The sequence below is a fragment of the Dermacentor silvarum genome, chromosome 10, assembly GCF_013339745.2.
Source record: "Dermacentor silvarum isolate Dsil-2018 chromosome 10, BIME_Dsil_1.4, whole genome shotgun sequence".
In the NCBI taxonomy this organism is placed as follows: Eukaryota; Metazoa; Arthropoda; class Arachnida; order Ixodida; family Ixodidae; genus Dermacentor; species Dermacentor silvarum.
In genome coordinates this window covers 57,424,719-57,437,313 of record NC_051163.1, presented here as the reverse complement: position 1 = coordinate 57,437,313, position 12,595 = coordinate 57,424,719, and the positions used below count along the sequence as shown (strand labels likewise).

General features: G+C 42.4%; 2 non-coding genes across 2 annotated transcripts; one reads left to right on the top strand and one right to left on the bottom strand.

Moving 5' to 3' along the window:
- Positions 1-3,921: 3,921 nt before the first annotated feature.
- Trnaa-agc (transfer RNA alanine (anticodon AGC)) lies at positions 3,922-3,994 on the top strand. Its single transcript has one exon. It is a non-coding gene; the product is annotated as a tRNA-Ala (tRNA).
- Positions 3,995-4,431: 437 nt separating this feature from the next.
- Positions 4,432-4,503, bottom strand: Trnad-guc (transfer RNA aspartic acid (anticodon GUC)). Its single transcript has one exon. It is a non-coding gene; the product is annotated as a tRNA-Asp (tRNA).
- Between the last annotated feature and the right edge of the window lie 8,092 nt (positions 4,504-12,595).

The window sequence follows — 12,595 nt, the reverse complement described above, 5'->3', positions numbered from 1 at the left end:
CCGCTCTCCGAGCGATGGAAGTTTCTTACTGTCAAAATAATAATCTTGGGAAAACAGAAAGCGCAGAATAGTTTACAGGCGCTATCTCTTCACCGAATACGCACAGTGGACGCCCATTGCGCGCGGTCGCCGTGATGGAGTCCCCCGAACCAGCTTCTTACGTGAAAGGTAGGCAGTCGCTGAGAGCTATGTGAAATGTGTTTTTGTAGAGTGCTGTCCGTATAACAAAATGGAGCATCACAGAATGAAGCCTCAATGCAGCAATCGCACGGGTTCGCAGCGACCGACTACGCGTCTACATGCATGTCCGCGCGCAATGTTTCGCTTTCGCTGCGAGCGCGTTTTCGCACCGTGCCGTGAACTTCAGCATATGAACATCTGGACGCTATCAGAGCCGTTCAAAAAATAATTTCGCTATAACTCGTGATGTGCCATCGCGGCCATTCTATCTTTTTTTCTTCTTCTTCTTCTTTTCTTCTACATTCTTGGACGTTGCATTATCGCAATTTCTCAAGGCGCGTCGCACTGTATGTTTATCGGTCTTCTAAGCGAAGAATTTCCCGCTGCTTCTTTTTGTTAATCCATGCAGTATACATTCATTGTTTGGTGCTAACACAAACATTACCATATGCCATGCTTTTTTTAATGTGATTTACCGTTCCCTTTCCATTCTGGTGAACATGCCAGTATCTAGTATCAACAAGTTCATAGACCAAATCTTCATGACGTTAACCGGGCAGCGCGCGCGGGCAAGCTTCTCAGTGCGCGTTTCTGCTACTCACCGAACACCGCAGCCCCAACGCTGTAGCAGTAATCTCCACGCGGAAGTGCTTGCTTCGCGCCCGAGTTGTAGCGGATGGCTGCTTGCCGGTTCTAAGTTTCGCAATCCAAGCTACACGCAGCTTCTTGGCCTTCGGGTACGTATGAAGGCTGACAGCGGGCTCCGGCCGTTGCGTACGTCCGGCACTGCGGTACCGAGCAATAGCCTACCATGTCGGACGCCTTCAAGGACAGCTACTACCTATTATAGTGCTTTGAAGTGCTGTCAAGCAGGCACCCAAAGCGGGAAAACATCCCCACATAATCAGTGCCGTAACTCAGGTGGGACAACTTTCGTTTTCAGCTCGCTTCGGCGCTTCCGAAGCAGACGACGCGGCCCCTGTGCCCACGTGATCCATCATACACGTCACACCGACGGTGGCGCCAGCTTCTCCAGTGGTGGAGCTCGCCCCCAATACTTAAGCTTTTTGTTTCGATTTCAGTTTCTTATGCAGCGTCCCCTGCGGCGCGGCTGCGCCCGAATCAACACGCAATATTATAAAACGCGCATAAATAGGATAATTTATGCAAGAAGTACAGTTAGCACGTCGCATTGGATAAATTGTTTTGAAGAGGCCCTGCACATGCACGCATGCGTTCGGAATGGGCAACATTGCGCCAATGGTAAATGTTACGAAACGTTTTTATTTGTACATGCACTAAATTAAGTCCGCTTCTATCGTAAATATCCGGTTGCAGTGGCTATGTTGTTGCCATGTGCTCAAATGTGGGCCAACATATTGTTTCAAGATAAAAATGCAACGTTATCTTAACGTCGCTCGATCGTAGACGTTGGTGCACTATTGCTGAACGTTGCCAAATCTCGCGTAACATTCCACAACACTCACGACATAGCGGCAATGTGGCGACAACAATTCGAGCTACTAGGGACGTTGCACTTTTCAAGAAATTCTACCATTATAGTCTCAAATAAATGCTCTAGGAACTTGCGCGATGTACTCGTTTGTGTTATGGGACGATATTTTGTCAATAAAGATGGGTCACCTTTCTTAAGGATAGGCACAACTAAAGCGTCTCGTCAACTAAAGCTAATCCCTAGCTGATGGCGGTTCTTTAGGCACAAGAGCGACACACTGATGGAAGGACGGCATGAGAAATATGAATGATCGAAATATTACGAGAAGAAAACTAGAAAGCCACTCGGCATTCGTAGGAAAGCATTCGGAATATTTAACAACGGTTTCTGCATTGTCAGCAAACTTGGAGAGATCGATTCGGAGAAGGCAGAGTAAAAATGGCCATTAAACTCGGAAGCTTAATTGTCATTGCTTATTATGAATTATTCGTTCATCAATTATCTGTTCAACGATTTCAAGTGGCGCAAACTTTTTCAGGGCCAGTCTTAAGAAATTTCCGTAAGTGTGTCGGAATAAAACTGCCTTCCCGCTCTAATTTTTCCAGTCATTCAGTGAGTGTTTGTTTTAGCTCTTGAAATGTTCCAATTTTTTTTTTTTTACGTTTTCAGTGTCTTTTTGGTTTCCGAACGAGATCCGACGGTTCTTTTGATGAACCATTTTTGTTTTGTTGCGAATGAAATTATCAATGCAGAAATGGCAAATGGATTTGAACTTGTCGCAGCGCCTTGGTTTGGACGAGTTGGTTCATCTTGATAGCTTTTCATAAAAATGCGCTAAAAGCGCAGACGAAGACGGGCGCTTAACTTCCAACTGGCGTTTATTTCAAATGATCATCTATTTTATGCACTGCCCATCAGGTACATCGATCATGCACGCATCAGCATACAAAAGATTGTGCAAGTCAATCAGTTATATATATATATATATATATATATATATATATATATATATATATATATATATATATATATATATATATATATATCAGTGACGAAAAGAATCAATGGAGCCGGCACAGAAATAGTTACAAAAACAAAAAATAGAAGCACGTAGGAAGCTTACCATCTAACGTAGGACTTTACTGACGTTTCGGCCGGGGTGCGGCCTTCATCAAGAGTGAATATTTGACGACATTTGAAGTATACTTTCAAATAATAAAGTAAACGGAAATAGCTGCCGACTCCTATTGTTCTCAGACACCAGGCATACTAGAACAAAATATAGCTAGTAGACACTAGAAAGTATAGATTTCACAATGATACATTTAAGTCCTAATTTTTCCCACATGCAGACAATACCATGCAGCATGGAATGCACTACCTGAACACGTCGTTAGTAGTAGTTCAACTGATATGTTTGTCTCAAGACTAACTATAATTATATTTCTTTACTGCCTTAGCTTGAAAGATTAAATGCATGTATCGGTGTGTTTCATGCCAGTGATTGCTCGTAGAAAGTTTCTTTTTTATGTTTACAGTGTTATTAATACATTTGCGTATACGAATTGCATACATTGACATGACTTGCAGGATAGTGTATGTACTGTCTTTATTATTTGTCCTCAATATTTGGAATTGTTATGAACAGAAACTGTTTACCATGTTTGATACCACTTTCACAGTTGCATTTATGTCCCGACCCTGCATAAGGCTAGCAGTATGTATTAAGTAAATAAATACCTGATGAAGACCCGACCCCGGCCGAAACGTCAGTAAAGTCCTGTTATGTTTTTCCTACGTGCATATATATATGTTCCTGGAACGCCAAAGATGGACAGCTGACACACTTAATTGTCACCTCCATTCCTTATAAAATACGCTTCAACTATATCGCGTTCTGTTTTTCTTCTTTCTTTCCTCAAGAAAGTTGTGTAGTGCTGCTAGTGCATGCGCACTTCTTGCAGTGTTCAGCCAAGTGGCTACCGTTACAGTGGCTACTGCCGTATCCTTTTCTAACGTCATATTGTGCTGTCTAGCCCTGTCATTGAAGCGGCCAGTTTGTCCTTTCCAGTTTGTCCTACATAAAGGACAAACTGGCCAGTGCTTCAACGACAGGGCTAGACAGCACAGTAATGACGTGAGGATCGATTTTGTTAATCATTATCATGTAAAGCCAACAGAAAATGAAGCGAAGGAAAGCAAGATGAAGTAATAAAAAATTCACGACAATCTTGAATGAGCACCGAATGGACAACTACGTTTTTTAAACCTCTAGCGAACGTCTTGGGGGTGTAGCTCAGATGGTAGAGCGCTCGCTTAGCATGCGAGAGGTACGGGGATCGATACCCCGCACCTCCACTCTTTTTTTTTTTTTTTCTCGTCCTTTGTTTTTTTTCTCTCTCTCTCTCTCTCTCTTTTTACGAGTATATTTTAACACAAACTGGAGCGCAAAATATTAAACGGTAAAGTAAAACATTCACACCTTTCAACGCGAGTCTTTGTGTTTCCTAATCATAAGGGCGTGAATAATTTATATCTTTTTGTATTTACTTTATATAAAGGCATACCGATTAAGCAATTATGCAAAGGCGCAAATCTAAGGTGCGTTACGTGTGTAATTATTGTTACTTATTTGTTATGGCCTCGCCCGAACTTATGAATTCATAAGTTCGGGCGAGTGCCAGTACTACAGGAAGACTTGTAATAATACTGGCTTTGGCGTTCGTGGGACACTCTTTGTGTGACACTCTTTGTGTCATGTTCAATAAATAAGATCACTTGTGCAAAAAAAAAAACTCCCCGTCGGGGAATCGAACCCCGGTCTCCCGCGTGACAGGCGGGGATACTGACCACTATACTAACGAGGAGAGCTGCGAAGCGCACGTTTAAAACAAACCACTTTCGTTGGTTAGACGACGCGGCAATTTTTGTAATATGTTGACTAATTTTTAAAAAACGACGCACTAGAAAGCTGCTACATAACTGCTCTGAACCTCTCCCAAAGCTCTGCGCTTCCAGAATCCACAAAATGCGCTGCTTCGTAAAACATGGCTATTCTAGGCACTGTACTCTAGCTGTGGCGCGGCGTTTGAGATGCGTTTGAGATTTCTTAATTTACAAGGAGGTTTAACCTCCTTTTTCTTCCTCCACGGGTTTTTTTCCTTCCTCCATGGGTTTTACCCTTGTAGCGTTATCAGCGCCGCAAGTGAAGCGCGCGGAAACCGATTGTCCATATTTCCTACGCACGTTCTGAAGGGCGCACATCCGCCGGTTCAAATCTGGCGCCACATTGATAGAATGCTGCGACTTGCAGTCCGCAAAGGTGGGTGCACAATTTAAAATGTACATAAAAAGCAAGTAAAAAATAAAATGTATTCTGTTAGAAAAACATCGCTGTGCATTAAATTAAAGTTGTTTTAACAGCGCGGGTGGCGCCACATGCAGCGGTGCCCACGGTGCCGCTTCGCGCTCTTTTTGCCGATTTTGAAACTTTCTGCACTTGTGGCGGCGGTTCGGCAGTATTGTTTTTGAGTGGAGAACTTCGGATCGTGTTTGCAAGAACGGCAGCAACAACACCGCTTTATTTCGGTTCGGTAAGTGATTTTGTTATATTGAAGGGTTCATAATTTGCTGGAAATCATGATGCACGGTTTGAACGGCACGAACGTCAGTTAATGTTTCGGATTGTCGAAGCTTTTTTTTTTTTTTTTTAGGTTTGTTAGCAGCAACTTGATTATGGTGCTGGCATTGAGGCTGCGACGGGAGCTGTGTAATATTCCGTTCCCGACTCGATTTGAGCGCGTAAATAACACTCGCAGGCTGCGACGACTACAGACGAAAAATAAGTGAAACCACAAAAAGATCGCATGAAAGTCGCCTCAACACCGTTCGTTGACCTTCCAAATTGGAAAAAAAAAAAAAAAAAAAAAGCAACTGCTAATACCCTTACATTCAACTGATGGAAGTGTCCACTCCACTATTATAATAAGCATGAAGGCAATGCAAATCATACCAATGGCAGGCACCAAACAAATGCGGTCGCCGAAGGTAACGGCCACCTGCTGCTGAGGCCTCTTTTGTACAATGATTTCAGTAAAGAGCAGAAGTTTATGATGTTTCAAGGGAATTACGCCACAAGGGAGTAAAATAAAATCCTCAATAGCTCATAGGCATACATGTGCAACATTTCATGAAAATGTAACCTTTAAAGTGGTTCAGAAGTCTGCTATATTGAGTGCAAAAATTGGCTAAATGAAACTTGCAATTTCAAGGTTAAGTAATTTAGTACTGCGTGACTCTTTTCAATGATCCTGTGTGAAATGTAAAAAGCCGATCCGCAAATCATGGTGAAGTTTAAATTACTTTTGTGTGTATTGTTTTGGTTCAGTAATGCATATAATTTGTTTTTCAAAATTGTTTAATTAAGATGTCTTAAAAATGTCAATTGGCCTTCATTATATTTTTACTAAATGGTTTCTGCACTGCACTAACCCATATGACTGTCAAGACAGCTGTGTCGCTTGCAGTGTTGTCAGAGTAGTGTGCTTTGTTCCGAACATATGAATAGTTTTTAATTTTATGTGTTTATTTATTTATTGCAAGGTTTTTTTTTTTTTTTTTAGCACCTGTCATCACTTGGAGGTCGCATATTAAATTCTGTGTAAGCTATCACTGTTCATGTGACATTCAACCTTTATCACTTCAAGAGGAAAACCTTGGATGAAGCGATTCATAGCTGCCATTCAATGTGACCTTGAAGGGGTGTAGGGTTAATTTGCTTGCAGAGAGAAAGCAATGACAATAAATTTGAGACAAGAAACAAGGCTAAAACAAGGTGCATTTTGTTTGTTGAATAGTGAGCTATCATCTTTAAACTGTTTCCTTGACATAAGCCAGTGCATATGTGCTATTATTTTGCCATTACAATTGAGATAGTTTATGCTACCAGCATCAGCTGTTCAATGTTGTCTGAATTTCAGAGGCTGCTAGGAACGATACAACATGAGCTAATACGCTGTCACACACTATCAAAACAGCGGCAGACCGGCTGACAAAACTGCTGCTTGAGTGTCATCTGCAAGTCAAAGTTAAATGTGATGCCTTTTATAACCTTAATTACATAAAATTCTTACTGTGCTTTCTGGCATGTACGAAAGTGAGCTATACTTGCATTTATTGGTGGGGACCTCTAGCTCTTTAATTTAGTTAGGTATAATTCTGAACTCTAGCTTGCCAAATTGCGATGTTTAAATGCTGCCAGCTTCAGGAAGGGAGCTTCATGTTGTGCTATTTGTCAGTCAGGAAAATGGCCTTTCCCTTTTGAAGTTTACCATATTTAATGTGAATTTGACATCAAAGCAATGATGATAAGGTTGTTTGTCATTGTTGGCGATGACAAGAGAGTAGATTTTTTTTTCTTTGAGTATACCACAAAATTTTTGTCTAGTTTTTATGCCAAGAATTGATAGCTGTCAAATTAGTAATTATGCTACGGAGCCTCAATTACTTGTTAATAATACATAAATATTATTAATTAATACATTACCTTTTAGTGTGACAAGCTAAAAACATGCGCGAAGTGTAGTGCGACTTTGGACGTGAAACAGAAGTCTATTCGTGTCACCAGTACTCGATGTGGTACCAGGCACAACTGACACATGCACACACACTATGACCATGCTGCGAAAACAGATAATTTTACACTTGACAGGATAACAGGGGAGAGAGTCCTCCTGCACTTAAAAAAGAAGCGCTCAATTGAAAGGTTCAATTCGACGGCCTTCATTGACAAGTTCATTATATCGTCACCGTCAACTACTGCATTGAGCCAACTGGCTTGTGCTTGAGTTGTTTGTGGCATCGCATGAATTCTGACTATGGTTTCGGTGATGTGAATAGGTTTGGAATAGGTTTGTGAATAGCACTATTTTAGACTTCACGTCTACAGGAGTGCTGCACTTGGAGTACATTTTAAACTAGCTGCGTAAAATGTGATGTAATAATTATTTGTGCTGCTCAGGGAATTGAGGCTCCATGTCATAATCGCGGGGTCGGCAACTACCTAAAAATGCACGAAAGTGGGGTACACAATTTTTGTGTCAATACTCGTGTAGCATCTACTTCTTTTTGGTGCGTCAGCTCGAAGGAAGAGGACGATGAAGTCGGGCGCGCGTGTTGTGCCGTTCCCCGATAGTCATGTTTTCGCCAGTGTGAATGTTAAAATATATATTACTATGTAGCGTGACTGAATGCGTCACTCCTTTACCTACACTCCCTTCGCGAATTTCTCTTAGGTGCGTTGATTGATTTTAAAACAAAGTAATGATTTTGATGCACAATTTGTTTTACACTGTTGATGTCTTGTGTTAACTCGTGCAGCAATATACTAGAAACCATTGAGCCCGCCGATCCCTGTGTAAGCAGCTGGATCTTTTCCTGAGGTGGCACGAAGAAGGAAGTTGAGTCGCTGTGATCTACAGCAAAGTATTCCAGGGTGAAAGTAAAGCCTTTTCGTTTAGCAAAAATGGTGGGCTTCCTAATTAAGACATAGCTCCAGGGCCCACAACGAGCTCTTCGTGGTAGGCCAGCTACAGTTCACTTGTAATTCCTATTGGTAACTGTTGAAAGCGTACCACAAATCAGTTCTGTGTGTTTTTGAGAATTGTATAGTTTTTGCAGCCATGATTTAGGCGAAATAAGTCTTTTTGGTTACTGGAAAGATTTCAAGCGAGCATTGTCAATGCACCTTTGCTGCTATTTAAGCTTACAATTCTGTCCAAGTCATAGCCTGTTCTTTCTCTGCACTGTCTGCTTAATTTGAAAATAAACACTACTGCCTTTAATGATGTTCTCAAACAAAGCCAATTGGTCCCTGTACCCGTTTTATAAACATGTGAATAGCCATTTTAACTAAGACAATTTTATTTTTGTTGCATTGATAAGAAGGTTTTTGAGTTCTCTGTAAAGAAGTTGTATTTGCTATGGACCCACTACATTATTCATATTCATAGCTACCATATTGAATCACATTTGTATTTATGAAACAAACTGCACTTTTTACTGCTCCCTTGAGCATTTATGAGCCATTATGGAATCTAGTGTCTGTAGAAACGGGAAACAGCCTTTCTGCATACTGTTTTATCTTGCTTAGTAGGCTGTCTCCACACACTTGCACTCAGTTCTGCTGCCGTTAGTACTGCATGCAACCGTTTAAGAGTGCAATTTACCTGAGGTGATAGTGGTATTTATTGGCTGTATTTGCTTGTGGAAATGGCATATGTGGCTTTTGCATATGGATCCATACGTTTTCATATCAGTGCAAGTCTACTGGTACATAAGGTGCACATGCAGTGCAATCTACTCATGGCCTGTGGAACAAGGGAAATAGAATCGCACATGGTAAGTAGAGCTAACTATAGCACCTGCGAAGCTGAAACGCCTCAACATTGAATGTCTACACCGCAGCTACAGCAATGCTTCCTAAGATGGCTACTAGCTGTAAATGGAGGGAGCATTAGCTGATCTACCAGCTGGCTTGTAGAGGTCTAGGTCTAGAGTACAGCTTGCAAAAGAAGGTTGCTAGCTCTGGCCTTAGCTAGATCAAGCTGGAAAGCAGACGTCTACTAGCTAGATGCGTGCTTCCTGGGGTGGCACGACCGTGCATGATTGCATTGCAGCCTCGGCCTGTTTCTTTTCCTCTCTCTCTTTTACGAAAGATGGCGGCCAGCTTGGCCAATTCACCAGTGGGATTCCGACTGTACGTATTGTTATTGCTTGTAAATAAAAGTTACCATGCTGGAAAAACCTAATGTTTAGTTGTAAATTATGCCATGGCTTTTATGATTGAGGCCTTGAGTAAAGCGTCTTGTGTATTGAGGTAAGGCATACTTATAGCTTGAACTTGACATGTATTGCTCCAGCCAACAACATACTGAAGATTGCATTCTGCCACGAAGCAGTTTGAATGCAACGAGCATTCTAGAATAGTCAACGCACTTTATCGTATTTCATGTCCATCTCTAATTGCATTTTCCTGCCCAGTGACCCAAGCTATCTGCTAGCTTGGGCCACTAGGTATATGGTTGCGATGCTGTCATGGTCGTTCCATCGTCTTCATTCCAGCTCCGTCACCCGAGTCACGTCATGCCGTCATCATTTCAGAAACATCCTCCCATTGAATGTCGTCATGCTGTCGTCATCGTGCTGCTTTCATCATTCTGTCAATGTAATTCCCTCTTTGTCATTCCGTTGTAATCATGCTGCCGTTATCCAACCACAATTATGCCACCCTTGGAATGCCATCGCCATCATACAGCTGTAGTTATGCATTTGTTGTCCTACATGTACATGCCGTGACGCTATCGTGGATGGTTTAGGTCGTCGTCATTCTGTCTTCGCCATATTAATTTCTCGTCACACACTCGTCATTATACCATCGTCTTAATTTCAGAATTATTTTCCTATTGTCGACATGCTGCCTTCGTTGTTCCATCGACATCAATCCTTCTTCTTCATTCCATTGTTGTTACTGTGTCGTCATCGTGGTCATGGCCGACCCTAGCGAGCTAGTGTCCAGATACAGTATATGTCGCATATAGCAGGAGCAATAGAAATCTCAGAATGACCACTACAGATTCTAAATAATGTGTGTTCAGTAATGTGGTGTGTCGCTACATTGCTTGAATGCTAATGGTAATAACGTCAACAGTCATGGTGCGATGGGTTTCATTGCAATGTTTTTTTTTTTTTCAGGCTGCATTGATATCTGTATGCTTCTATATGCATCATTCGCATGCCTCGCAGCAACACACAAGCTGCTTCACTGCACAGCTTATCTGTTTTGGCTGGAATATTACGTGCCAGATCCGCCCTCGCCACTATCTGTGCGCTTTACCGCAATACAAACAATGCTTTACTGCGTGGCACGTTTGTCATTTGGGAGTGCATGTGAGACCCTTGCCTAGAAACATATGAAGTGCTTTTCTTGTTTTCCTGTTAAATTTTGTTTACGTAGATAGCTGTCAACCAAGTAGTTACAGTACAACAAGTACTTGCATCACATTTTAATGCTACCAGTTCGAAATGTTCGCCAAGTGCAGTGCAGCTTTAAGCGTGAATCAGGGGTTTGATTATTTTTAGCAAAAGGCAATGAAACACAGGCACTTTTTTTTTTTCAGACTGCCAAACGACTGCATGCGCAAAGCCACAATGCACAAAGCTTTTTCCAAGCGGTCAAAGTGAACCTCATATTCCCCACTGCTTACTGCCATAATGACTGTGCGTCTGCAGTCTTAAAAAAATCCCTATTCCCCTCATTGCCAGGCACCTGCTGGGAAAAGCCTGATGATTGCTGATGTACGCAGTAGAACTTCCCAGCCTCTCTCAGTGGTTTTGAGCGCACTGACGACTAGACAAGATGAGGTGGAAACTAAGGTGAAAGGGACTTCGACTTACTGCAGGAAAAATAAGCCTACTATATCTGACAATAGCTGGTTTATGCAGCACAGTCAAATTTCAACAAGAGTCGAATATTCAAATTTTTAATTCCATTGAATGGTTGCTATGCAATTTGAGCATCGACTGTTTGAAATGTTCAAATAATCCTTTCTGTTCAAATACCGGGTGCGCGAGGTATTTGAGGACACAATGCTGGCTTCAGGCAGAGAATAATATCTCCAGCAAAAATTGACATATTTTCACCAAACTTTGGGAAATACTTCTCTTATGGTTTATTTCTACTATTACTCAATGAGTCTGCTATCCGCAGCAATAACCGATTCAATTCGGCTTTGGGAACGGCTGCATGCACAGATCAGGTGGCCCTTCGAGATGTTGGCCATTGAGTCAGCAATGGCGGCCTTTCAGCGAGTCTTGTATTATGTGGCTGTTTGTTGGCCTCTTTCTCAACGACGCCTCAGACATAGTGGTCGAGCGGATTTAAATCTGGATAACTAGAAGGCCACAAGTTGGGAGTGACGTGGTCGTAGAAGTTGTCAGCCAGCCACTCCTGGGTGACGCAAGCGGTGTGGGCAGGAGCCGAATCTACCGAATCTTGCTGAAAGACATAAGGTCTTCCTTTCGAAACAGCTTCTATCCAGGGCTTTACAACGGTGGCAGGCACCTCCACGTACGCGGCAGCATTAACGCGGAGTCCTTCTGCAAACAAGTGTGCCGGCATGACATCACCGTTGTTGCTGACAATGGCTAACACCATCACAGACGACGGAAATTTTGTGTGCATCACTGTAGGCACCTCATCAGCGCTTGCGTAAAGCCGCCTATCATTACGGCGGTTAAGTTTTTGGTCTTGGTCAAAGTTCTATTCATCTGAAAAAAAAAAAAAGAGTATTTCAGGCTCCTCAATTAAGTCTCTTTAGCTTGCTTAGCAAGCGCTTGGACCGAAGCAGACGATTCTCCCAAGTTTTATTGGACATGAATTGCCCCCTCCTCATGACATAGGAATGGTACCTCAAGTCCTCATGCACAGTGAGCCTGACAGTCGACTCTGCGACTTGAAGCTCCTTTGCAATGGCCCGCATTGACTTCCATGGGTCGTCACTCACGATGACTTGCAGCCACCGGAGAAAAATCAGGGTTCTGATGATGTCTGACCGCTGACTGTGCTTTTTTCTTTTTTGCCGCAGATGCCACGTGACCGCCAGAACACACCAGTTCTATCTGCACCTTGTAAACGAAAGACTTCGCCACGTTTAGAAAGGTGGCAATTTCCAAGTCGCTGTGGTGTGCGGCCAAGGCTACGAGGACTGCATAGTGTTCCATTTCCAGCGTAAACCTGTGCGCTTACATCTTTGAACAAACTGCACAGTATAAATGATTAGGGGTAAACCAACAAGAAGCCGCACGCCTAGATAAATATGATGAGCCTGCTGGTGTCTATGGCGATAAGGAATAGTGTTCTCAAATACCTCGTTCACCCGGTATAAGAGATAACAACACTGC